This window comes from Dreissena polymorpha, chromosome 3 (assembly GCF_020536995.1).
Source record: "Dreissena polymorpha isolate Duluth1 chromosome 3, UMN_Dpol_1.0, whole genome shotgun sequence".
NCBI lineage: Eukaryota > Metazoa > Mollusca > Bivalvia > Myida > Dreissenidae > Dreissena > Dreissena polymorpha.
In genome coordinates this window covers 135,005,893-135,016,734 of record NC_068357.1, presented here as the reverse complement: position 1 = coordinate 135,016,734, position 10,842 = coordinate 135,005,893, and positions in this window count along the sequence as shown.

The window sequence follows — 10,842 nt, the reverse complement described above, 5'->3', positions numbered from 1 at the left end:
TTCTCACAGAAAGTCCTTTAAGCAAAAAACGCAGACTCTGATGAGACGCCGCGGCGTCTCATCTGGGTCTACGCTGTTTGCCAAGGCCTTTTTTTCCAGACGCTAGACATCAATGGGTTAATATACTCTTTTGATTTTGCACATGCACACATGGCTATCATAAATGGCTTATAACAGATACAATATGCAGTAATTCCAAAAGAAAAAACAGCGGATCTTCATTTTTGATATTTGAAGCATGCATGAGGATTTGTAGAAATGTCACATTTTCTTGTTCAAAAGGTAACGTTAATGTATGCGTAATGGAATAAATATGCACACGCATTTAGTGTCGGGATGTAAGAAATCCTTTGACCTGGGACGCCTTTATTAAGTCACGAGTCTTAAGAAAGCAATACTATTTTAAAAAAACAAACATGTTTAATGGGATTATTTTCATTAATTTTATCTGTTTAATAGGTTGACATTAAGTAATATCTGCCGGATTTGAAACGAAATGGCTAAGATCATTAAAGAACCCTTACCATATAGGGAACGTATAAGTGCGGCATGGAAGAAAGGAAGATAATGATCGAGATGGGGGGAGGGAGATAGAGAGGGACGGGAGGGAGCGGGATAAAGGAAGGATAAAATACAGGGCTTGTTGTAAACTTAATGGAGTGAAAACTATCATGAGGAAATAGAAGAGGAAAGGAAGAAGGTGATCGAGAGGAAATGGGGGAGAAAGGGAGGGAGTGAAAAGGGAGGGAGGAATGGGGAGGAGAGGGATAAAGGTTGGATAAACTACACGTGTTGTTGTTTACTTCCTGGAGTGAAACATATATAAGAACACCGATCACTTTGAAAATGTATGCCCTAACATGCGCTGAACGACGCTCAACAAAATCTCTGTTATTTAATTCCCCTGCCGAAAAGCTCCCATTGCTGAATACCACTTAATATCCCCTTGATGATAAACAGTCAATACCCCCTGTTGGACAAACACAAAATATCCCCTTGCTGAATTTTTTTATTTGCTGACAAACACTCAATATCATTTTGCTGACAAACAATTTATTAACCTTTGCTGACAAACAATCAATGTCCCCATGCTGGCAAACACTCTAGGCGGTACGCTCATTCCATAAACCGTAAAGAGTGCGAAGTCTCGTGATGTGTTCGAACTTTCTCATTGAAACAATAATTACTCAAACCGTATGATGACAGTTCTTGCTTTGTTCACCCATAATGTTACCTCCGTGGAAATCAGGAAGCTGAGGGGCCAAGAGACTATGATCTCGTAGTGCCCGGATGGTGATCTGTGTAACCCGGCGAGCTCAACCTCGATTATTAGACACTGGCCGCGAGAAAAGACGTAAATAAATTATACGCTAGAGCCGAGTCATATTCTGCTTTGCATAAAAAGTCAATCAATAGAAAATGATTATCTTTCCCCGAGGGTCGATTCAGTTCCAGTGATTTTGACATCAGGAACAATTAATTAGATCAGTAGCGCGCTGCTGTGGTTTAAAACACTTATAGGTGAGAATGGATGGTTGGGCATGCATCCGATGATATAAGACAGGACCTATTGATCATGATTTGAGCTACTGTATGATTTCTTGAAAACATTATCATACTGGAGACCGTTTCAATAAACATCGTAGTACACATTTACGATACGATATATTTTTCGAAGATACATAATTGCTTAAGTCCATAACATATGATTATAAATTTTCAGTACTTAATAAATTACATTGGCATCTAAAGCATCGTATACATTTGACGAGCATGGCGAGCTAGTTCGTCTACTTATTAAGATTACAAAATTCTCTCGAAATTTAAAATTGTCGTACAATCGTTTATGAAACGGCACCCAGACTTTATTTGTGGACAATATTAAGAAAATTGGATGTCTCGTTTTCCTTCGATGTAAGGGTACTTAAATCCAGTAAATTGATTTGAATATTATAAAATTACTTTATTTTTGACTAATTTGAATGAAACAATGTTACACAAAATCTTGAATATACTCGCAGGATAATTAAAACACAGCACAGCCATAAGTTATGGCTATAAAAAACAATAAATGAAATGAACGCGAATATAAATTATATTCTCACACTTGAATGTGTGTGATGTAACGTCTAGTCATAGAGCTAGCTACTGTACACCACGATTGTCCATTCTAATTTGAGAACAAAATCAGAGACGAAACTGTTCCTATGAACTCAAAAGACCAAAGATTGTGATCTATACCAACCCGTATGCTGAACTTCCCTGAAAGGTCCAAAACGCATGAAAAGACGTAAATAAATAATACGCTCGAAGTGAGACATAGTCTTGTTTTCATAGAAAGTCAATCAATAGAAAATGATTATCTTTCCCCCAGAGTCGATTCAGTTCCAGTGATTTTGACATCAGGAACAATTAATTAGATCAGGGGCGCTTTTCTTTGGTCTGAAACACTTACAAGTGTGAACAATGATGTAGAGTCTACGAATGCGAGTAAATACATTTTCTGTTGGTCCTGTCAAATGCATTTGTTCGTATTTATTCGTATTAATTCCTATGCAACGAACCATGGATGTAAGTGTGTCATATTGAATATGAAACTCGGTGCGTATAAGCTAAATATCTATTTTTCGTCTTTATGATATCAAAATACTTATATCATCATCATTATCATCATCATCATCATCATCATCATCATCATCATCATCATCATCGTCATCGTCATCGTCATCATCATCATCATCATCATCATCATCATCATCATCATCATCATCATCATCATCATCATCATCGTCGTCGTCGTCGTCGTCGTGTCGTCGTCGTCATCATCATCATCATCATCACCATCATCATCATCATCATCATCATCATCATCATCATCATCATCATCATCATCATCATCATCATCATCATCATCATCATCATCATCATCATCATCATCATCATCATAATCATCATCATCATCATCATCATCATCACCACCATCATCATCATCATCATCATCATCATCATCGTCATCATCATCATCATTACCATCATAACCATCATCATAACCATCATCATAACCATCATCATAACCATCATCATTACCATCATCAGCAGCAGCATGATCACCATTTTCAACATCGTCTTCTTCCAATTCCTCTTCCTCGACAACATAAAGTGTCGCCAACATCAAATACCGTATTTCCATCGTCTTAAACATGTTCAGATGAAAAGATTCGCTCGGTGCAATAGGTAATATATTCTCCAACATTTACGCTTGTCCCTCTATGTCAGGTCGCGCGGTGACACTTGTTGGTTATTTTTCGATCCTTACCCTATCATTATTCTTTGTTAACTAATTGACAGACCGGTGCATGAATAACACGTTGGTCAATTGTCCAGTTTTGTATACAGTTTCATTTGAATGGCATGCCACATATAGCCAAATGATAATTTTATAATTTATTTTGACGGTTTAAATGCGGTGCCCGTCGAAATGATTACCTCGATGTTTACATGGGCTTCAAGGTGACCCTAGTCTGACACCGGATGACCTCAGATGACCGCCGAGTATCCCGGCACTGAATAGGGGCATTGGTACGTATCACTTGCAAGATCGCTACACTGTCGGGCGGTAAATAATAGCTTCATACTAACATGAAAAACGATTTAAAATGCATAAAATATTCAATCTGCAAATGGAGACACGTTGAGTCACATACCGCAAAGTGGTTATAGAGTCGCGTCGAAACTTGGAATATGACGTGTTTTTGTGGCCTTTCAATTACTGTATTGAATGAGCCCAGTACTATTGAAGGTTAAAGGGGCCTTTTCACAGATTTTGGCATGTATTGAAGTTTGTCATTAAATGCTTTATATTAATAAATGTAAACATTGGATCTAAAAAGCTCCAGTAAAGAAACAATAATACAATTTAAGAAAGAAAAAAAAGTTACCCTCGACTGGGCTCTAACCACTGACCCCTGGAGTAAAAGTCGATCGTTAAGTCCACTCGACCATCCGTACTCTTGCAATAAGTGATGAATTGTATACTTTATATAAGCAATTTTCGTAGTATAACAAAACACAACGACAGCAACAGAACTCTCCATATTATTTAATCGTTTCGCGTTGCAACGCGTTATAATTTTCATGTTTTTAAATCGTCAAAAGATCAATATAGATGCATAATAATGGCTATTTTAGAGCATGGTAAATGTACAGTATTACTGGTTCCTGGCTATTTTAGAGCATGGTAAATGTACAGTATTACTGGTTCCTGGCTATTTTAGAGCATGGTAAATGTTCAGTATTATTGGTTCCTGGCTATTTTAGAGCATGGTAAATGTCCAGTATTACTGATTCGTCATAACTATCATAACTACAACGAAAATTTGCGAATCTGAAACAATTTTTGTAATTTGACAATTTACCGAAACGTGAAAAGGCCCCTTTAAACTCACGTGTTGAAGGAAGCATGAATGTACATTAGCATACAATATCGTTTAATCTAATTATTACACAATTTGCATTATTATTTAGAGTGGTGTTATCATATTGTGTCGGTTATCTCCGTGCTGTTGCTGTGTCTGTTCCGAATAAAAATAAATCCAACTTACCCCGGTACACAATAAATAAAATGAAATAACAATAAAAACTATAGAGTGAACCGTGTCATTATTTGTTAAACATACTTGTTGCTTAAGGGGCATCTAGTCGAAAACGCTTATGGGAATATGTCTTTTCTATTAATGTTTGTATAAACTATAAATGTCTACTTTACCCATTTATGCCCAGTGGACTCCCCCATCCTTCTAAATAGGATAAAGTTATTTCCAAAATCATGGATGTCTTGTATATTTATTTCTATATTAATAATATTTCTTACAGAAATTCCTTTAAGCAAACAGCGCAGACCCTGATGAGACGCCGCATCATGCCTTTTTCTTGACGCTAGGCATAAATGGGTTAAAATATTACTGTTACTAATTTAACAGCACTGCATTATCTTAATAATGCTAAAGATATAAAAAGAACTGCATGTCCGTCGAATGACTTTTACAACTAGTTTGACCTAAGCTCACGAGATTCTATCACAGGTCTTCCAAATGGATCGTGCGTTCAATATCTACCAAATTATAACAGTTGGCTAGTGTACCCGGGTGTCATTATGCGCCTTATTCGTCAATTAAGGGTAAATGTAAATGCAGGCACTGTCGGTCAAAAGAGGCGGGATGTGTCTTGCTTTGATTTATCGTTAGGTACCTCAAATGTGTTAATAGTTTGCATATGCAGGCAAGTGACATCAACTTGATGATACTTTGTAAGACGAAGCAATATAATTTGTGGTTTGCATTTCAATACAAGTTACTAAATACAATTTCATGTATAAACAAAAATGGTGTTCACTGTTTCAAATATTCAAATGAACTGAACGAAAACTTTGGTCATCGTATTTTCATTTCATTAAACTCAACACCAGTAAGGCAGTTATGAACTATTTGCAGTCGGAATGACGTCATTCAAAATTAATACGCCACCAGAACAGTAAAATATATTTGAGTATCACGCAATCTTGTTATTTCCCATTTGTGAAGTATTGCTTTTTCATATTCAGAGTCAGATTTCTCGGAATGCCAAGAAAATTGTAATTCGTCGCTTCATTTTTGACACTTCAATTCCGCCGTCACTGGAAAGTTTGAAATTGAAGAGAGCACGACATCCGCCATAATCCGTTCTATCATTACTGCGGTATAGTAGAAACCACATCGGGTGTTTTTTCTGTCGTTATCGATCACGTTTAGACAGGTCGCTATCAAAACGCAGAGAAATTAAGTAGATTTCGGTACTGCTGGAAATATGAGAATATTTTGCGACATGCCACAAAGCAGCGTGATAACAGATGATCTGGCAAAATAATTCCAATAAATGACCATCTGGACTCGTAAATCGCGTAAAAAGCAAAATAAGGAGGCAACTTGCATGAAGGGATAGAGACCGAATGAATGAATACTGGCTTTTTACGTCTTGTTATAACATGTAATACTCACTGCATGTAATATTTGAAAATTGAATTAACGTTTACACTATCTATCATATAACATAGTATCAAAAAAGCGTATATAAATGTATGTGCAATGAAACTACATTTATTACAGCGTCTATTTCAGCATGACTTGCTTTAATATAACTATATATTTTTGTACGCTACAAATTGAGAAACGTTTTCACTATCTATCCATTAACATATTATAAAAAAGCGCATAATAATTTATGTGCAATTAAACAACATATATTATATAGTCTATTTCAGTATGACTTGCTTTGATATAACTATAAATTTTGTACAATAATGGGCATATATTTTTTTTAGAAATAGAAAATACGCAAAATCCCACGTAAATCTAGTATGCAAAATAATATATCCGAACAAAAAAAAACGTCACTTGCTTTAAATCAGTGCTTCCTTAAGACCGCAAGCTTAATAAACGAACAAAAATCTTCAACCGAGAGATGAATGCATATTTGCATTTGCTAATTAGATCAGTGGTCTCACAATTTCTCGCAGACCACGAGAATGCCCGCAGATTTGGAAACACACAATTCTTCGCCACATATTTTAATCTTTTGCGGTTGACATGGAAATGTTTGCGACAATTTATCGGATCTCAGAAACAGGGAATTACTAATTTATAAGCTGTTCAAAACATCTGGGTGGGGTTTTCGTGTTCTGTTAGTTTAGCAAAGAGGGAGATATGGAACTGTTTCACCTCAATCCAAACGCTGGCTGCACAGAAAAGACTGGGGGTAACAACAGATATTATAAGCATGTGACCTTAGTCCAATTTTGAGTGTTTATTTTTAATAAAATGTAATGTTCGTTCAAATGAAGTTCAATAACCAACTTTATCATATGGCTTCTTATTTAAACAAGTTTGAAACATATTTGAAATTAACAGACACAGTGTATACATTTTTGGAGGAAACACATGCACACACGCTCGCACGCAGGTCCGTACACGAACACACGCACCCAACGGCCATGTTTCGAATGACTGCCGCGTAGCCTGCAACGAAAAGTAGTTATAGTGATATAAATTCCAGGAATTACACTCCCGTTATTTGTTTTCCTTAATTATAAAAAATCAATCAAACACACAATAATAATAATGGCGTCGTTTTATTTTGATTAAACAATAAAATAGATATGATGGCACTTTTTCTGTAGTCATAACGAAATAATTTCAAAAAGTGTGAAATCGTGGTAAATAATACACACATATTCCTACCTCCGAATTGCAGATAACATTTTGGCTGCACCTTGGTGTATCTGCTGCAAGTTTGTTTTCTCGCACAAGAGCTTTGATTACATTAAAGCGCTCTTATGGCTTATTGGGTTTCAGAACCACACATCGATATTGATCTAAACAAAAACAATCGTAATCGAAATTTCAAATTCTTAATTGGGTAAGACAGGGTCAAGAAAACCTATTTGTTTCAATTTTAGTTCAGATTACATACACAAGATACAACAACTTAACATATAATTATGCCAATGTCGGCGATGAACTGTAAGACCAAGGTATATTAATCATAACTTGCGTGGTACAATTTCTTAGACATTTCAAATATGTTACAAAAATGCCGGCGCTACTTGTCAAAAAAAATCGAAACTGGGTGAAATAAGATAGCTTCGTTTCACAATAAACGCGACGTGTTTTCATTATGTTTTCATATTAATTTGCCCGCAATTATTCAATGGACTACAGAAATACGATGTTACCAAAACAACAAAGGAAGCCACCATTCTCATTATACAAGCCAAACAAGCAATATCACCGAATTCTTCCGAATGAATGGCGTTTTCGTGTTACGCCATTTTCTTAATTATTATCTCGCCATGTTTCGTAATCAAAATTGTTCGAACCCGTGATTCCTTGTGTCAAAATTTTCGCTGATGGATGGTGGTTAGGAACGAGAGTTCAGGGGCCACGTTTGTATTTTAAGATAAAATTAATCTTTCTCAGAAAAATCCTGATAATACTGAAGGCATTTTGCCTCAAACCATGAACTTCTCGCTTTGTAAAAATCCTGGTTTGTCATACAAACAATAAAAATATCTTGTAGATACAGCAACTCCAGAAAAGATGATATTACTTATGTGAAGTACAGTCATGATTTCATTTGTGTGACTGTTTTATTAGTACCTTTAATCGTAAAAGTTCAACTGTACATATTGACCTTTTGAGTTTTGATGCTATTTAGTATTGTTTACAATTGCTTTAAACAATGCAATTAGCGTCGTTGTGCTTATTCTTGGATTTTACTCAACGTGCGATGCTATACATAGCATGATTGAAGCCAGAAACACGTTATCTTCACACATGACTTTCGAAAAGTGAAGCGGTATGTGCGATTGTCAATTAACGAGACAAGACTTATTATTGCCTGATGAATGATATTGTCTTCACAAGCGATACAGTAAACTCTGATAATGACCACTTGTTTTTAGGGAAACCGTTTGTCATTTGTTTTATGGTGGTGGCGGTGGTGGAGACGTCCAAAGCATACCTTCATTGATCCTATAAACCAGTAATAGAGAAAAAAAAATGCATTTAATTATCAGTTCCATGGTCCAAATCGAGTTTAAACTCTAAACGGCATAGATAATTATCAAGAAGTAATTTCGGAGTGTCACTGCAGAATATTTTTAATTTAATTTTTTGCATTAGCATCGTTAAATCATGCCGTGGCATGTTCTCACTGTAGATAGTTACTCAATATGGGGGTGTCAGAATAGCGTTGGGAACGCGAAATTATAAAACTGACCATAAAATATCAAAGCGTGTATGATAGATTGGCGACGAGGCCCGAAATTAATCGCACTTCCCTTCATGTTCATGACATTAAATCATGCAGAATTTTTCCCGCCTCGGTTGCGAATCCGGTGAAGCATTTGGATGAACCGTTTGAAAATTAATTTTCATGAAAATTGATCGGTTTAATATGCGGAGCGAACTGCGATTTCACAATCGCTGAAATTGATGAGCTATCTGCAATGATAACCACCGGAGTGTCACGGTGACCGATTCTCACGGTGACCGTATAATACACTGACCGGCACACCTGGGGCGCTGTTAAGACCGGTGAATTATGGGAAATTTGCGTCACGGCGGCTACAAGCATTATTGCTGCCTTTGCATGTCAAAAAGTCAAATTATTCAAATAACATCGGGCCTTTGATCTTCAATCCGAAAATATTGACAAAATGTTGTTGATGCATTTTCTTCAGTTCATAATCTCCCATTTTCTGCTCTTTTTTTAAAGTTTTGAAACCAGCCTAAAATAAATTTCATTAAAATACTACTTCACACGTGAATTTTATCTATGGATAAATGCATTAAAATGGCATGTAATTAAAATAGTTTTAATTTATACTATCGTTCAAATTGAAAAATAATCTATGATAACAATATCAACTTTTTTCATTTAAAACATAAATATTTTTTTAATAAATTGGTGATGATTATGATAATCCGACCGTCGATTAACCTTGCTTACAAGTCAGGCATACAGTTTATGTTATAAGCTAACCTCTTAACACAGGTTGATGTAGATCAAATAGTTCCATGACAGGCAAGGTCGCGGAGTGATCTCAATAGCGGACCTTTGTGATAAAACCATGCACAATATCTCGCATGTTGTTAATACGCAGACCACATCTACAGGGAAAGCAGACGTGTTGTTATTAAGTTCGTCTGTGACCCGTGGATATTCTTTTTGACCCTAACAACACCCGGGCCACGTGTTTTCACGATCCTGCAGGGTTTGCAGACATTGCTTCAAATCAACCATGAATATCTCAATGAGTTATTTCAGAGAAACTCTGATAAAGTCAGCCAGCGCTCTTTACACATAGGTTTTTATCGTGACTGTATTTTTTTCATTTCCGCGATTCTTTGTCTGAACTTTATATGTTTTTGTTTTATTGCCAAATGTCTGCAACTTCAGAAACGCAAAACTGTTGGTTTTAAAATATTGATTAATTTCCAGTTTTCAAGCTGAAATGACATCAAATAATTGAAACTAAAAATGAATACGTGATGGCTTATCGTTTATTTTTAGTTTGCACGTGTGTATAATGTATTGCAATTTATTATTTGCAATTTATTGTACGTTTACGTTATCGTAATGTACCCTTACTACTTTAATTACAACTACACCATACTTATGCCCTTTTAAACATAACTAATATCGTACATAATTTAATTTAGAATAAAAGTCACTTAAAATGCTGAAACCATATACAGAAGATGCAACATCAAGGTCGAGAGATTGTGTTTACTTTACCTAGATTCCCTTGGCAAATAGACCATTCCGAGAAAGCTCATAATGGCAATACAATACAAAGGCAGCATTGTGGAATGAACGTTTCACACACTTATATAATTATGAAGAGTTAAATTTGTACCAGAACTGACAGCATCCTTCTATACTTTAGTGTAAAAACGGTGTTTAATCTCCAATCTTTTCTCCCTAAAGTCACATTCAAATTAAAAGCACATGCACTTCGAACAAGCACTGTTCCAGTCGTGAAGCCCTTTCGTTGTAGCAGTTAATTAATTATCTCACATCGATGTAAAGAGTCGCATAATGAGTATAACGGACACCATGTCTGTGACATTACGCCATATTATTTCGCGATTTTATGTGGCATCGGCTATTAACGGTCTATTACGGGCCAATTTTCGCGAACCGAAATGGCCGTGGGCGGTTGCCAGTTTACGCAAGGCTAATTTTTGCACAAAACCGTATGACATTGCTTATAAAATAAACGTCAGAGAACATTACCGAGTAGGA